Raw genomic sequence first — 18,271 nt, 5'->3', positions numbered from 1 at the left:
GAAAGAACAGCTGTCGCCTCTGTTCCCAGGATCCATCGAATTCCCTACGGGGCCTGAGGTCAGAGACTGAGGCTCTTCCCGGAGCGCAGATTTGGGGAAGAGGAGGGGCATGGCGGGGGAGGGGCAGGGCATGGGATAAAAAGGCCTTTCCGGTTCCCTTGGAAGCAGACCTCAAGCTACACTCACCTGTAAATGTTTCCTTGGTAAGAGAGCCCCGGGAAACCTTTGCAGCAAACTGAGCCCGGGTCCCCTGCTGTTCACAGAGACTGCCTGGGGCTCAGTTTCTTCCCGCCCCTGGACAGACAGACAGTCCCAACAGAACACTCTCGGCAAGTCTGGACCTTTGATTGGCACCTGGTGAAGGAAGTGCTCGGTTTGGGACAGGAGAGGGTGGCTGCCGAGTCTTTCCAGCTGTGCATGAGAGTGGCGTGAGCGGTCCTTAGAGGTGCCCTGCCTGAGAAACAGGACAGTCGTCACAATCCATGAGTGCAATTGGACCCGATGGATCTGGAGGGACCGCTGAGCTGGTCTGGGTCCAAGAGTTTCTTCGACCCACTGAGTCCACTTTGGAAGGACCGATTGCAGCCAGGATGGAGAGGGGCACCCGCTAGTGCAGCGTCCCAAAGAAGCTGGTTTGACTTTTAGTTTGTCTGAAGTGTGGGGAGAAGGTTGAGCAGATGAGACTGGAAAGCTAGTGTCATGAACCACATGTGCCACCACGTCTGGCTAGGATGTCTTCAGGGCAGATGTCAGAAGACTAACAGACAGTAAGGACATGTTCTTTGCGACTGCAAGTAGAGGCTCACTACTCCCCCCCCCCCCCCAGCTTATCCTTTAAATGGTTTTCCTGTGGCATCTTCTTCCTTCCATCCCCCATTTCCCCCCCTGCAACAACCATCAGAAAACATACCCAGCAGGCCAGCGAGATGGCTGAGAGAGGAAAGGTGCTTGCCAGCAAGCCCAAGGACTGGAGTTCAATTCCTGGAATCCACACTGTAGAAGGAGAGAGCCATTCCCCCTACCTCGTCCTCTGACTTCTAGACTTACACTGTGGCACATGTGAGTCTCATCCCCCAATAAACACACAATAAACAAACAATCAAATATATAAAATATCCTTTAGAAAGAAAGAAGGGAAACAAACCTAGGAGCTGGGGGTGGGGGGGTGGCTCAGTGGGTAAGAGTGAGCAGTTGCTACACAAACATGAGGCCTGAGTTGATTCCCCAGTACCCACACAGGCCCGTGATCCCACCACTGTGTAGGTAGGAGACAGGAGGTCCCTGGGACTTGCTGGTCAACAGGTTCAGTGAGAGGCCCTGTCTCAGGGGAATGAGGTGAGGTGTGGATAAGATCCCCACTGTCTTCCTATAGCCTCCATGGGCATGACCCATGTGTACTCTCTCCCCAGACCACATGGGAAGCAAGAAAAGAAAGGAAGAAAGAGAAAACCATACTGGAGGAGGGCTGGTCTTTCCTCTGGGGCCTGTTGAGAAACAGGAAATTCTTTTGGAGGTTTCATGAATTAGTCACATGGTCACAGGGGACAGCAGAGGAGGCTGGGAAGTGTAGTAATCGTCCCTAGACGCCATGGATCCTGCTGAAATGCATGCTATGGCTATGAGAAATGGTGAGAACAAACACAGAAGGGCAACCCCCAGGCTGTACCCCAGCCAGGCGCCAACAGAATCCTAGCACTCTAGTTCCTGTTTACTGTGACTCACAGCTGCTGATAAGCACTTGCCTTTACAAGGAGGTTGTAAGATCTCTGCTTTAAAGTTTTGGTTTGTGGATTTTTAGCTGGTGTGGTTAAGAGCACTTTTTTTTTTTTTGAAGACTGTCTTGCTATGTAGTCCAGCTGGTGTCAACCTTTGAACTTCTGCTCCTTCTGCCTCAGCCTCTGGAGTGTGGGGTTACAGGGTTTGAGAGCAGGAACTGTCTATTTGTTTTGTTTTGGTATTTTCCCACTTTCAGATAGGATTTCATGTAGCCCAGACTAGCCTAGAACTTCCTGTCCTCCTGACTCCACCTCCTAAGCGCTAGGATTATGGGTGTACACTACCATTATCTACCTATCTGTCTGTATATCACCTGTCTGTCCATCCATCTATCCATCCATCCATTTATCTCCTCACTCTGTAGCCTGAGATAGCCCAGTACTCTGCAGACCTTCTGCTCAGTCTTCCAGGTGCTGAGATTCCAGATGTGAGCTCCTTCACCCAGCTCTCAGGTCTGTCATACAGGCCCTCAACCGCTGGCCAGTAGGTGGGGTGGACTGAAGGAGAAAGAATGAGCCCTGTCTCAGCAGTCCAGCAGAGTAGTTCTGGGTCAGTACGCAGCCTTCCTTAGAGAATGCTCTCCCTGAGCTGCCCTTTAGAGACCACTGCTGTTAGTTCTGCAGCCGACATCAGTGAAAGGAAAGCTTTGGTCTGGCTAAGATGCAGAGCCAAGAGAGCACTAATGAGTCTGGCGTAAGCGGGTACCAATAAAGTGGTACTCTATGAATCAAGGCCATGAGAACTGCAGTGCAAACCCCACACAATTAGAGGCTAACTCATGAGCTCCAGCTCTTTGACTTTGAACCATTTTATGAACACCAAGTTCCCACTGACATTGTCTGGTGACGTCATGGTGAGACTCCTGATAGCCATTAAGTTTCTCACCAGAAGTCTAACAGGGCCAAAGAAACTCAGAAGGGAGTGGGATACAAAACCACAGAACCCTCAAAGTCATTGGGGATGAAGTGTACAAAAGTGAGCATGTCAGATACAAGACCCCCCTTCCCTGTCTGCTAGCGGCACTGGGAGTAGGATGAAGCCGGCTGGAGCATTTCCTCAGCGGCAGCCAGAGCTTTAATAGGTAGTAACACATGATGTAGCTTGTTCTGCCCTTCCATGCAGAACAGACTTACAAAGTAGCATCTGTCTTCATCTCTACTTTACAGGTGGGAAAACTGAGGCACGGGTACGCTGTATTCGCTGCCTAGGACCTATAGCCTGAAGCGACTGAGCTGGAATTTGAACCCAGGTCTCCATACTAAAGCTCTTATCACCCTGCACATTGCTTCACATTTGTTGTTCCCAGATTCCCTGTCTCCTGTCTGGTGACATTTTTCATGATCTGGAGCAAAAAATCAGACATAGGAAGAGAAATTTCTTAAGGTTCCGTTTACTGTGGAGTCTTGTCTCACATGGCAGGGACATTTCCAAGGACAGCCCTTGGAAAAAGAAAGCCATATTAAGTTCAAATTGCCTCACTCTGGGGACAGAGCGGGTCTGTGTCACTCACTCACAAATTAGAGCATTCCATGACGGATGAGTTTCACTTCTAACTTCCAGGAACGCACAGTGGGATGCAGGCTGCAGTGTCGGAAGGTGACTAGGATGGATAAATAGGTGCTGAGAAGGAAGGACAGGAGACGGAAGACAAAACGAGCTACATGAGATATGCGCTGAGCTCCCGGTGGCTCATACACAGGACTGACAGTGTGGCTCTCTCAGTTTCTCTGCATGTTTGGGAGATTTTTTTTTTTTTAATGTAATGTTGATAGAGAAAGAACACACTTTAGATGCTCTTTGGAAGCTGCTGGCACTCATTCTCTCGTTGGCTATAGCAGTCAAATTCTCTTGTGTCAAAACCAAATTCTCACTTGTTGGGCATCTGGCGATCCCAAGGGACCAAGCGGTGTGAGTAATTCGCAGCTGCTCTGGAAGTGGTGGAACTTTAAGAGGCCGGCCTAGCGGGAGGTCACCAGGTCCACTGAGGGTGGATTACCGCCTCCTCTCTGGAAAGGGCCTTGTAATTTATCTTAAGCACAAACACATGGCAGAGAGAATGGAGGAGAATGGGGGAAAGGTGTGTGTGTGTGTGTGTGTGTGTGTGTGAGAGAGAGAGAGAGAGAGAGAGAGAGAGAGAGAGAGAGAGGGAGAGAGAGATGATCACAGGAAGCCCTTGTTAGAATCCACTGAGCGATGAACCCTCACAGTGAGAATGACCAGCACTGGAGTCTTCTGACCCCCTCGCCTGTCACCACCTGTCATCTACTGTGTGTTGTCTGGTGGCAGAGCCTGTAAGAGGCGGGGTCTTGACTTAGTTCCCCTTCCTGTTGCTATGGTAAGAGACTCGGACAGAAGCTACTGAACTAAGGGTTTATTGGGACTGGGGTTCAGTCCTCACGGGGGAAGTCAGTGCCTTCCCTGAGGGAACAGAGTCTGCGGGTCACAGGGCATCCTCCCGGGGGACCACAGTCCTTGGCATGATGTCACCAAAGGATAATGTGGGTCTTCCTACGCAGTCTAGAAATTCCCCCACAGACACAACCGCGGGCCAACCTGTAGCACAAATAATAAAAACCCAGAGACAGTCATTGGGGTTCAAGCTGAAGATCGGAAAAGCAAAGCAACCAATCACTAGAGAGATCTTACCTCTACCAAGGCTCGGAAAAACAAAAGGGGCGATCCTTCATTGCTCCCCACCAACCTTAGACTCCACACTCCACTGAGTTCCTGTCTCTTCCCTTATTATTCCTGTTTCCGCCCAGCCATATCGCTCCTGTCTCCACCTCCCTAGTGCTGGAATTAAGCGTGTGTGATCCCAAGTGCTAAGATCACCTTTGTGTGAGCTCTCTTTCTCTTTTAGACAGAGTCAATCTTGTGTAGTCCAGGGTGAAGTTGAACTCACAGATCTGTCTCCCGAGTCCTGGGATTAAAGGATTGTATCACCACTGCCTGGCCTGTATGGCTGACAAGTATGGCTGCTTTGCCCTCTGATCATCAGGCAAGCTTTATTTATTAAATCACAAATAATATACCACTATAACAACCTAACCTAGACAGACCCCCTCACTGGCTCCTCTTCTAAGTGATTCTAAGTGATTCCAGTCTTGATATTAACTATCAAGGCCCAGCAGAGCAACTTAAGGCTATAAAATGGCCTGAATCCCCCCCATCCCTCCCTCTCTCTTCCTTCATGGCCACAAAGTAAGCAGTTCTGACCTGCCACAAGCTCACACTGTGATGTATGGCCACAGGCCTGGAACAGCTGGAAAGTGAGTCAAGAGAAACATTGTTTAAGTTGATTGTCTCTGGTCTTGGTTACTGCAAAGGGAAGTGGGCTCACAGGTGACTAATAATGGTTTCCAGTTTCCTTCGCCATGTCCCTGGAAACAACTTCCCACCAAGAAATTGGGTGCTATGTCCAAACCCGGGGAACAACTCAGTCAGCAACATAAGTTCCTGAGGGGCCCCACAACTGTGATTTCTAGGTATGTTGGATAGTTATACATCAACTTGACACAAGCTCAAATCGTCTGGGGGAGGGAACCACAATTAAGAAAATGCCTCCATAAGAATGGGCCATAGGCCCAGCAGTGGTGATGCACGCCTTCAATCCCAGCACTCGAGAGGCAGAGACAGGTGATTCCCTGTGAGTTTGAGGCCAGCTTGGTCTACAGAATGAGTTCCAGGACAGCCAAGGCTACATAGAAAAAAACCTTGTCTCAAAAAAACAAAACAAGACAAAATCAAACAAGCAAAAAGATTGGGCTATAGGCAAGCCTGCAGGGCATTTTCTTAGTGATTGATGGGGGAGGGCCCAGTCCATTGTGGGTGGAGCCATCACTGGGCTGATGGTCCTGGGATCCATAAGAAAGCAGGTTGACCAAGTCAGGAGCAGCAAGTCAATAAACAGCAACCCCCCCCCCCCCATGGCTATTGAATCAGCTCCTGCCTCCAGGTCTCAGGCCTGTTTGAATTCCCATCCTGACTTCCTTTGATGATGAACTATGATGCAGAAGCATAAGCCCAATAAATCCTCCTCTCCAACTTGCTCTTTGGCCATAATGTTTCATCGCAGCAATAAAAACCCTAACTATAACATAGGGAATTAGTTCAAGGCACCTGACGAGCTTTGGGCCTCTGTCCACCCTGTCCCCAGTGACCTAGGCTGAGTGCACACACTCGCTTGCTCCTATACATGTGCTTTTCCTGGAATGTTTGAATCCGTTGCAATTCCAAACATTTTCACTGCAGCAACTGTCTTAGCCTGTCACAGACAAACGCTGTTTCTTCATTCTCCAGTACCAACCTCTCTCACGATCGCTCCTGAAGTCCTTGCCCCTTCTCTATGCCCTCCCAGTGTCTGATTGTACTATAGGGTTAGTGGGAATCAGATGCTCGCTACTGACAGTCACAATGTCGAGCTTGCTCAGGGCCACTTAAGGTTCCCGGAGCCTAAGTACCTTGTCTGTCACTCCTAGCTCCAGCCATTAGCTTGAAAAATGCCAAGCTGCTTTGTGCACCTTACTCTTGAATACAGAAGCCCCGCAGGTTCCCTCCTTTGTGGAGGGTTAACTGTGAGGAAGAGGTGCGGTTGGCTGTCTTTTTATAGTCCCCCGCAAAGGTCAGGCTTTGCTTTGCCGCCAAAAATGGCCCACACCATACTGTGTGCACAAAAGGGATAGATTATCAGCCTGCCTGCCCGTCAGGCCTGTGCTGAGCACATAATCTGCCTGCTTTTTCTTGGGCAAAACCGCCTAAGGTTCAATTTGATGAGTTTTATTTCTGTCCCTGCGTGAAGGGTTGTCCCAACACCAGTCTCCTTTAGAAGGCAGTATTAGCCAGCTTTCCACAAGAACCATAAAAAAATACCTGGAACAGACAGTTTACAAGGTCAAAAGGTTAGCTCAGGCTCAAGGTTTTATAGTTTCAGACCATGGCCAGCTGGTGCTCATTCCTTTCAAATCTGTGGCAAGGAGCACATCCTGGTAGGAACATAGGAGAGCAGAAATGATCACCTGGTTCAGGGTAGATGGTGGGGTGGTGTAATGAAAGGAGAGAGGGTGTGTGTTTGTGTGTGTGTGTATGTGTGTGTGGTGTCTTCTCTAAGGACACACCCCCAAAGACAGCCTCCAGCTAGGCTTCACCCCTTAAAGGTCCCTTTGTGACTGGAAATTAAACTGGTGTAGAGTAAATATTTGAGGACTTATATCCAAACCTCAGTAGAGACCAGGAATGACACCTGCTCATCAGACATCTTGGAGACCCAATGTGTTGTGGAATATTACTTTAACTACGTAAAGGTGTGTTGCATTTATGGATGCTGCATTTGTTTAATTGTGTAAAGATGTGCTGCTGTTTCACCTTGCCTGCTTAAGACACCTCATCAGTCTACTAAAAAGCTGAACAACCAATAGCTAAGCAGTAGAGGTATAGGAGGGACTGATGGACAGACAGAATAAGTAGGAGGAGAAATCTAGGCTCAGGGAACAAGAACGAACTAGGGAGAATGAAGCACAATTCTAATTAGTCCTAATAATAAAAAACCTGGAGTCAGATATTGGGGAAAAACTGAAAGACCAGAGAAGTAAGGACCAGCCACAGTCAACCTTTTATCTCTCCAACTCCTCAGATCGAAAAGGGGCAAGATCCTGTCTCCACCAGCCTTATCACTTCCTGTCTGTCTGTACAGACCTTCAAACCTCTGTGGTTAATTAGTGGCTAGCTCCACCCTCTGATCTCCAGGCAAACTTTATTTGTGAGAACACAAACAAAATATTACAACAGGAGAAAAAGAGGGAGATGCCCAGGGCCAGAAGCCGGGCAGCAGCCAGTCAGCCAACCAGACACAGAGGAAACAGGAAAGTAAGGCATACAGAATAAAAGAAAGGTAAAAAGTCTTAAGGCAAAACGTAGATAAAGAGAAACAGATTCAAATGAGAGCTAAGAGAAGGCTGCGGATTCATAACTAATAACAAGTCTCTGTGTCATGATTTGGGATCTGGTTGGAAGCCCAAAAGCAAGCCTGGTACACCAAGTTGTGTCATACACTGTATGAAATGGGTATCTGAGCTGCATGAGGAAGGTATCACATGTGAACTGACTTCGGCTACCCTCAGCCACATGGAGGAACAGAGGACAGCCTATGCACCCAGAGTTTCCTAAGAGGACATCCTCGTACAATGGAGGACTTTGGCTCACTGACAGGCTGGCGGATGATTCCCTTCAGCGTTGTGCCTGAACACACACTGCCCGATACCTCCAATGTGTCGTCCTCCCTTACAGATTCTTGGAGCACACTTGGTTAACAAAACAAAGACCTCATTATCATTCAGATGATGTTTCCAGTCTAGGAAATTATACATGGGCAATGAAATTTATTTTCCAGACTCAGATTTGATAGCGAGAAAGTGATTGCAAGGATAATTGAATTGGAACAACAGACACAGATCACAACTGCCCCACACAAATCACAGTGAGTATATATGTGGATGTTCATGTACACACATGTGGACGCATGTATATGTGTGCGTGCATGAACATGTAATGCCCGAACATGTAAATGAATTAGTAACTTTTGCATTGCTGTGATAAAAATCAAAACACCCCACAGAAACAACTCACAGAAGATTCTTCCAGCTCATGGTGGTGGAGAATCCACAGTGTCTGTAGTGGGCTCTCTGATGCTGAGAGCATGAGATGCTGGTTTCCACAGCATGGTGGGTCAAGAAGCAGCAAGGAAGGCCAGAACCAGCCAGGGGCCCAGGCAGCCTCCACAGTCTTTAGGTACCACCATAAGCTGGGGACTGAGAGCTTGGCCCATGAGCCTGCAGAGGACATTTCAGATTTAGGGGTGCTAGAACCCCCAAAGTCACTCCCCTCTCATTGCCTCCTGGATGCCACAGTGTGAACGACTTCTTTGCCACCTGCTCCCTGTCACAGACCCCACAGTGTGGAGCCAGGTACAGTAGTGAGCTCGCTGCGACTGTGGGCTAAATTTAACCTCTCCTCTATTTGATGGTTTCGAGGGTTTTGTCACAGTGACAGAAAGACAACACTGGGGGCCACCCCCTCCATCTTCCCTCTAATTGAGGCCTGATTTGGAGTAATGGCCTCTTACAGGACACTTTCTGATCTTTTTCTGTGGACACTATTGTACCCCTCAAACACTTAACCTGGGCAGCAGCAGCTTTCTCTTCACCTACACACGTAGATGCAAAACACATTTTAGGATCCTGGACCGTTGGCCAACACCCAAACTTTCTGTCCTAATTTCACATTCAGGAACTCTCTAGCTAATTCAAAGATTTCTATGGTCTTCTGATGCGTTGGTGAAGCCACTGGAAAATGGAGCGATTCTGGAAGGACATGGGACAGTGACTTTTTGGGTTGAGAAGGACCCTTCAAACCCTTTTTACCTGCCAGGGAAACAGAATTAAAAATCAATGCAATTGAGATAATATTTCAGGTTTTGTTGTGGTTGTTTCTTTTTTCGAGGCAAAGTTTCTCTGCATAACAGCCCTGGTTGTCCTGGAACTCACAGAGATACACCTACCTCTGCCTCCTGAGTGTTGGGATTAAAGGTGGTGCTACCATCATCCAGTGGTAATATTTCAGTTTTAAAGATGAATTCATCCCAAGAGTGGGCTGCAGGCAGAGTATGTGGGAGGTGGTGAGCTTGGCTTCTGGTTAGATTAGTGAGTGTTTCTCAACCTTTCTAATGCTGTGACCCTTTAATATAGTTCCTTATGGTGTGGTGACCTCAACCATAAAATTATTTTTGTTGCTACTTCATAACTAATTTTGCTACTCTTGTGAATCATAATGTAAATATTTTTGGAGGTAGAGGTTCACCAAAGGAGTTGTATGTAGTGTGAACCATAAAGATATATATTATATATATTATGTTGATATATATCAATTTTATTAAGAGGTGATATGAGAAAAACAGACTCACAAAGCTGGGTCCAAGGGTCCTGGGAACTGGACACATGTTATTTCATACCGCCTGAACCAGTCACCACAACCAAGAAAGCACACAACCTCTGTCTCCCTCTTTTTAAGAGATCACATCACAGATAAGAAGCCATGTCCTAAGGATGGTACCCCAAAGCTATTGGCAGAATGAATTCCCACAACATTTCCCCATTTTGTCTAAATAGAAGGTTCTAAACCTAATACAAAACTATATACAATAAGAACAATTATCAAGTATTGTCTATAAGAAGGAAAGGGTAATAACATAAAAATAAAACTACAATCAACAAGAACAACATCAAGCAAAAACCACATAATAAATGTTCAGGTTATAGATAGCTGTTCTATCCTGAAGAGTCTGAGTCTTGTACCTAATATGCGTTAGCTAAGATATGAGAGGATAGTAGTTGTGACTATCTAGTCTTCAACATCATCAAAGACCTGGGAAGGAAAATTATATTACCTGAGTAAGCAGGAAGTGTAAGCAAATGACTTCCAAAAGATGCAGGAAATGACAGAAACAGCTGACTACCTGGGTAGTCATCCAAAGTCTCTCTGCAACATTGGGGCAACCAACTTTGGCTATAGACCTAGGATATCTGACAGAGCATGTTCAGAAGCAGGAAAATTTGAAAGACTGTTCTACCCTGTCTTGGCAAGGTTCAGCAGTCACTTAACCTTGTATCCTGCTTGCCCAGATTGGACTGCGTACTTACTGTCAGAAGTCAAGGCGAGGGAAGTTCTTTGTCCAATAGGCCAGTTTTGCCAAGAAGAAAACAAACTATATAAGGAGTATCTCTGGTGCCCTTTATTCTCTTGGAAGTAGATTGGTGCTGCCAGGAGCAGTTGTGTCTCACATCAACAGAATTCTAAATTAGTAAAACATTTAAATGCCATATTCTATATGTCTTTAAAGTATTTGAAGATACCTGTCTATGCAGAGTACATCTCTATGCATCTAGAGAACCTCACATAAGTATGACAAACATGGGTGACTGTTAACCTATAATTTTTAGTAACCTATATAGCTTAAAGACTAAAGCTTCATATTATAAAAGTAGATAATCTACAAACATGTGTACAACATAAGGACAATGATCTTAAAATTGTAACAATATATAAAAATATCTTTTTTAAAACATTGATTTTTTAATCAGAGTTGTAAATGTATAGTACAAGATGACAAAATCCTTAATTTATATCAATATTCAAAATATCTTGAGAAAAAGTAAAAACATACATATAGTAATGCAAAAATATTTTACATTTGTGAACAAAAATATTATAACCCAATAGGTACATACACAATATGACAAATATAATTTTGAATTTATATCAATATACAAATTATCTTGGACACTAATACAAAAATAGTTTTAAATATGTGTTAATATACAAGAATCTATACCAGTGTAAATTGTCTAAAACTAATAGTTGCTAAAATAGTTTACAAGTAGATACACTAATCTACCTTATTATCCTATCTATTCCCCTTTTTTTCTATACCAAATGAGATTCCTAAGTCTAATTATTATTATTCTGCCCCCAACCCTACAATAACTTATAACCAACCCTGAGAACAAAAAGCATCCATCCCATCTGTAGTTTACCTGAGCTAACAGGAGCTCACCAACTCCAGCCAGATTGTGAAGGAACAAGCATAGGATCAAATCAGTCCTGCTGAATGTGGCTGACAGTTGGAGCAGACTGAGGGGCCACTGACAGTGGTACCAGGATTTATCCCTACTGCATGTCCTGGCTTTTGGGGATCCTATTCTGTTTGGATGTATAACTTGCTCAGCTTAGATATAGTAGGAAGGGCCTTGAACCTTCCACAAAGCAATGTGCCTTACCCTCTCTGAGGATTAGATGGGGTGGGATGGGAGGGTGTGTGGAGGGAATGAAAGGAGGGGAGGGAATGGGATCTTGGATTGGTATTTTTTTCTAAATCTAATAAATTAAAAAAAAACTTTTTTTCTTTACCCCAAACCAGTCACTTCCCTTGATTTCCTATATCTGTCCTGTATTTTGATCCTATTCGTGGTCATTCTGCTGAGGCTCATATCTGACTCAGGTTTCCTATAAGGCCTGTGGCCAGAGGTTCCAGGGACTTAGAACCAATAGAAAGTAGAGGAGATAAGAGAAACAGAGGGAGAGGGAGAAGAGAAAGAGTAGGAAAGAGGAGGGTGGAGAGAAAGGAGAGAGAAGAGAGAGGATAGGGAGAGACGAGAAGAGAGAAAAGAGAGAAAGAGTATAGAGAGAGGAGGAGGAGGAACAAACAGAAGAGAGAGAGAATGGGCATATGGTAGGTAGGTAGGTAGATAGGCATAAAGATAGATGAATACGTAGGTGATAGAGGAGTTTATAGATGATAGGTTGTTGTAATATGAGCGGCGGGGCTGCGTCCCCAGCACCCTGGCCGCCTGCTAGCTTATGCCCGAAATAACAACACACAAACTGTATTCATTTAAACACTGCTTGGCCCATTTCTATCTAGCCTCTTCTAGGCTAATTCTCACATATTAATTTAGCCCATTTCTAATCATCTGTGTGTAGCACCCCAAGGAGCGCTTACCGGGAAGATTCTAGCCTACGTCCATCCTGGGTCGGAGCTTCATCGATCGTGTCTCAGAGAGCAGAGCTATCCCCGCGTCTGTCCAGGAGAGGGGAGCATGGCATCTCTGCTCCAGAGAGCAGAGCTGTCGAGTCTAAGCTCACTTCCTCTTCCTCCCAGCATTCTGTTCTGTTTACTCCTCCCACCTATGTTTTAACCTATGAGGCCAAGCAGTTTCTTTATGTCTTAACCAATGAAATCAACAGATTGATATATGACACTCCCACATCAATAGGTAGATAAATAAACAGTAGACAGGTGATAGACAGTAGATATATGATTGATAGATGATATGCAATAAATAGATGCATTGATACATAGATACATAAATACATAGATGCATAGATTAATTTATTAGAAGAAAAGGGTTTGTACAGTTGCAGAGGCTCAGAAAGAGCTAGGAGAGCAGCTCATGGAGATACAGTGTGCACAGAAGGTTCTAGAAGCAGGAGAGCCAATGTGACAAGACAGTCCCCCATTTACAATGCTTTGACTTGAAAACCTTCACCTCTATGATGCTGCAGAAGCCACTCCCAGTGAGTTCTGTGTCTAGAGCACTGAGTATGAGTCTTTTCCCAGGCAATAAGATGGGATATGATTGTCTCTTGAAAGGCTGGGCACTGTTAGAGAGTGAAGCTCCCTGTCAGCAATGTATCCATGATGAGGTACAGGAGACTCACTGTGAAGTGCTGTGCTGCTAAGATGCTTGGAAAGTGAGGTAAGCGAGCACACTTCCTTTCTGTAATTAGTTATTTATTCTTATTTCATGTGCATTGGTGTTTTACTTGCATGTGTGTCTGTGAGGGTGTAAGATCTCCTGGAAAAGGAGTTACAGACAGTTGTGAGTTGCCATGTGGTGCTGGGAACTGACCCTGGGTTCTCTGGAAGAGAAGTCAGTGCTCTTAACTGCTGAGCTCAATCTCCAGCAATGAACACACTTTCTACATATGGTATTTTCAGTTTTCAGTGGGATTCACAGGCTGCCACTCCATCAGAAATGGAGGATCATTCAAGATAAACCAATGTTTTTGATACTTTGAACCCCAAAACCCACATAGACAGCTGGCCCAGCCCTCGGGAAGCCAGGCAGGTGGCATGCTCTCTTATTCAGACTTTATGGTCTACAGGAACTTCAGCTGGTGGGGTAAGACCCATCTGCTGTACTCAGCTCAACTGTTCACACTGGTCAGTCACATCCAGAAACTCCCTCCTAGGAACACACATGCATCAATCAAATATCGTGGCACCTCATGGGCTACTCGAGCTAACATATAAAATGAACTACCCAAGTCCTTGGACTGGAGAGCAGCTTTCAGTAAAGTCAGGACCTTGGCAGGAAGGGGAAGCACACTCAAGAGATGAGACCTAAAGAAGGTGAGACCCGGAGGAGGTGAGATCTGGAGGTGGTGAGACCTGGAGGGAGGTGAGAACTGGAGGAGGTGAGACCTGGAGGAGGTGAGACCTGGAGGAGGAGAGACCTGGAGGGAGGTGAGACCTGGAGGGAGGTGAGACCTGGAGGAGGTGAGACCTGGAGGAGGTGAGACCTGGAGGGAGGTGAGACCTGGAGGAGGTGAGACCTGGAGGAGGTGAGACCTGGAGGGAGGTGAGACCTGGAGGAGGTGAGACCTGGAGGGAGGTGAGACCTGGAGGAGGAGAGACCTGGAGGAGGTGAGACCTCGAGGGAGGTGAGACCTGGAGGAGGTGAGACCTCGAGGGAGGTGAGACCTGGAGGAGGTGAGACCTGGAGGAGGTGAGACCTGGAGGAGGTGAGACCTGGAGGGAGGTGAGACCTGGAGGAGGTGAGACCTGGAGGGAGGTGAGACCTGGAGGAGGTGAGACCTGGAGGGAGGTGAGACCTGGAGGGAGGTGAGACCTGGAGGAGGTGAGACCTGGAGGAGGTGAGACCTGGAGGGAGGTGAGACCTGGAGGAGGTGAGACCTGGAGGGAGGTGAGACCTGGAGGAGGTGAGACCTGGAGGAGGTGAGACCTGGAGGGAGGTGAGACCTGGAGGAGGTGAGACCTGGAGAAGGTGAGACCTGGAGGGAGGTGAGACCTGGAGGAGGAGAGACCTGGAGGGAGGTGAAATGTGGAGGAGGTGAGATCGGAATGGAAGGAAAGAGTGGGAGCATAAAAGAGAGAAAAGGAGTGAAGAGAGAGAAAGATAAGAGAGTGCATTGGAATGGTGAATTCAGGATTCTCAGCTGTGAATGTCAATTCTACTGTCTGCTTGATGGGATTGATGTCTAGACTAGGGAAGCATGCCTCCCTGTATCTGAGGGTGTTTCCAGAGACTAATTAAACTAGATCATGAGGGCTCTGATCCAATCCATGGATTAACATGATGGATTCAGGACGGGGTGACATCAGAGAGGAGGTGGAAGGCAGGAGGTGGGACCTAGTCGGAGGAAGGAGGTCTCTGGGGGGTGGGTTGGGGGTTATATGCTGTCCTAGCTCCTTCTCCTTCCTGGCCACCACAGTGAGAACTGCTCACCGCTTGCTACCCCCACGAGTGACTGACTGCTGAAACCATAAGCCAAAGTAAGCCTATCCTCCCTTAGTGGGCATCCAGGGCGTAACTCAGGGAGAGGGATGAGCACACTGACTCAAGCACACATCAAGCCGTACCCAAAAAAGGAACCTCTGGGTTCTTCCTTTGGCAGAGCTCTTCCAATTAGGTGTGAAGGTCAGATTCGGTGACCCTTCTAACTGGTATATGTGAATTCACATTCTGAAATTATTTTATTCCACAGCCTTAGAACAATTATTAGACTTAATTATTTTTAATTGCTATGTGACCTTATTTAAACACACACACACAAACACCACCAGCGAGCAAGCATCTCAACATAATTTTTTCATCATTGAGAGGAAGCAACTTGGGAGTTAGGCTCTGAAAATACCAAGCAAAAGCTGTCCCCTCTCCCAGCAGAAATGAGCCCAGGGGAGCAGCATGGCTACTCATGATCATCTCCACCTGTGAAGACACAGGGCTGGGAATGTGTTTCCAGCTGCTGAGGCGTCAAAAGGGCTGGAGAAAAACTGCAAAAACAGGTCCCTCCTTACCAGAAAGCGGTGGGGAGAGCAGGACAATGGAAACCTTGCCTCAGCCAAGAAAGCAAGCTGCAAAGCAGAGGGAATGCATCCTCGGAGGGCAGACTGAGGCGAGGCGGTCCTGGAACTAACCTTTACCTCCCAACCTGGCCTGCGGCCACTTCTAAACTCCCACATGGGGTTTTGAAATATATTCATCCTGAGGCCTGGCCTGGGAGCCTCTACTTTGCAGCCTGTCCTGGAACACACAGGGTTTCACTGTAGTTTTAGAGCCTGTCCTGGAACTAGCTCTTGTAGACCAGGCTGGCTTCGAACTCACAGAGATCTGCCTGCCTCTGCCTCCCGAGTGCTGGGATTAAAGGCCTGCATCACCATTGCCCAGCTCGGCAGGATATTTTTATCAGCACAGATAAAGTACCTAAGACGCACAACAGCATGAAGAATTGAGAAATTCTCAAAAACAAAATAATAAAACACAGAAGGAAAAAGAAACACAAAAGCATCTGGGAAGAGAAAGGTTGAGACATGGTTGTGGGACTGGCAGGTTTGGCCACCCCTGGGCTTGGGCTTGGGCACTGATGATGGACCAGCGGACTGACCATCCTCCTCTCCTTCAGACTCTCCCAGGATGTTCCCAGTTGCTCTCCAGCTCAGTGGGGTCATTTCGGACTTACAGCTATTTGTGTCCTCCACTTTGTTTGAGTCCGCCTATTTATTTACCTTAGATTCCTTTACAAATGTGGGCTGCTGAGTTCAACTCCAGGTGCTGGGAGATAGCGAGAAAGCAAGTAACAAACAGGCGAGGTGCGGGGTGGGGTGAGGTGGTGGTGGGGGCAACAGGGGAATGAGGGGGACAGACGGACAGGGGAGATGAGCATTTCAGGTAAGCTATAAGGACGGTGGGGGTTACAGAGACAAGCATCAGAGTGGAGGGTCGCTGAACCCAACTATGGGACAAAGTTTATGTGAGAGTCGGGGATGAGCAGGGAGAGCAGAAACCATCATAGGCGGTCTGGCGCTGGAACCTGGCACCCCGCAGGAAACCCCCAACTGGCCGATCCCATATTCTCATCTCTCCCTTTTCTGAAAAAGCAAATGAAACCACCAGAACAGGACACATAAGCCATGTGGGCAGCGCCGCATGGACCACGCCAGCTCACCCTCCCATCTGGCAAGGCTCAGGCGTAGCATTCGGGGAGGCTCTTCTTTTGCAGCAGAGATCAAAGGATGGATTGCCAGGACAAGTAATCCACCTTGTGGCGGTTCCCTGTCTCTCCCAGGTGCCTTCACCCAAGCCATCTGGAACCTCCTGCCAGCGGCCACAGTTCCGCCTTGGGCTCCGCTCGGTGTGCGCGCGCCCTCTGGAGGCCACTGGCGTGGCGGACAGTCCCCGGGGAGGCGTCCAGGCGTGGTCCTTTGGGGCTGTGGTGTAGGCAAAGGGCCCTTGGGCTGCAGACAGACCTGCTGTAAAAGGCCGACTTTATGTATTTACTCATTGATTTCACTTTCCCCGAGTAGGCTAGGTCGTGCTTCCTTTCCCTCGAACCAAGGACTAAGCCTTGTTATGGAGGTGTTTGTAAGGTCCTCAAAGAGAGTGGGGTCTCCAACAGAGTTAAACCCTTGCACCACAGGCGCTGAACGCGTAGTTCCAAAGCTCCACAGCAAGGCCACCAGCAAAACCAACAAAACCCCACCGTGAGCTACAAGTTCAAATGGTCCCCTGAAGGAACAGGACCAGGAAGAAGAGAAGTAGGTTTACAGAGAGCCGGTGGTGGCGCTGACAGCCTCCACCCAGATTGGTACCGCCATTCCACCTAAGTCTAGTGTGGTCTATCAAGGAATCATGGGAGCACGGACAATTCATAGGTGGCTGTACCACGGAGAAAAGTCTCTCCTGAAGTAAACATACCAAACAGAAACTACTAAGGAACTTGTGGAGGTCCTGACCCCCACTTGTCCAATATGCAGATTCTGACAGGGGCGAGGGAGCACCCCCAACCTGCACTTGCCACCTTCTCTCAGCTTGGTCCCACTGTTGTGTAGAATGAGGAGGGAACAGGGGCATGCAGAGAAGCCTAGCTCAGCGGCTGTGGAAGCACAGGTCTTGCAGGGACAGCTCCTTCATCATCTGGGAATCGGCCCTGGATTCTGACCAATTTTAAATCATATTTCCCTGAAAGGTCAGAGCGGCAAAGAAAGGAAAAGACAAGGAACACTGTGGCTATGGGAGGACACATGGATTAATGACAAGAGGGGGCGTCAGAACCTCCCTGGCCTTGTTCTAGAAGCTATCAGAAGCATCAAGCACCGGCCCTTTGTTTTGAGGGGAGGCTAAACAAGCAGCAGCTGACTGTAAAATCCCGCCATGTGGCTAAGACATCTGGCATTGATATTGGAAGGCCAAAGCCGGCACTGGCATCTCAGAGGACACTCTCCACACCTCTGCCCAGCGCTGGAGGAGCAGAGACCAGAGGACTTGGAGTCACATGACCTGCCAGTCCAGCTGAATCCACCGGCTCCAGGTTCAGTGAGAGACCTGTCTCCCAGACTAAGGCGGAGAGCTACAAACCAGAGCACAGCCTGTGCACAGCCACCAGTGCACAGATACCTCTCACAGCAACCACCCCACCCACAAACACATAAGCCATGCAGTCTGTTAATGGCCTGGATTAAAACTTGCTTTCAAATACAGCATAGAAGTGTACATTTTATTTTTATTTCTATGGGAGAAAATCTACACTGTTGAACTCAGTATCAGTGGGGTTAACTATATGCACAAGCTTGAACAACAGGCACCACCAATTCTAGAACATCCCTATGATACCCTCCCCCAAGCAACCCATATCTATTGGGGGT

Source organism: Microtus oregoni, unplaced genomic scaffold (assembly GCF_018167655.1).
Source record: "Microtus oregoni isolate MIOR12 unplaced genomic scaffold, Mior012 000016F_ref0000370, whole genome shotgun sequence".
In the NCBI taxonomy this organism is placed as follows: Eukaryota; Metazoa; Chordata; class Mammalia; order Rodentia; family Cricetidae; genus Microtus; species Microtus oregoni.
The sequence above is the reverse complement of the archived record's forward strand: the minus strand, read 5'-3'. Positions refer to the sequence as shown.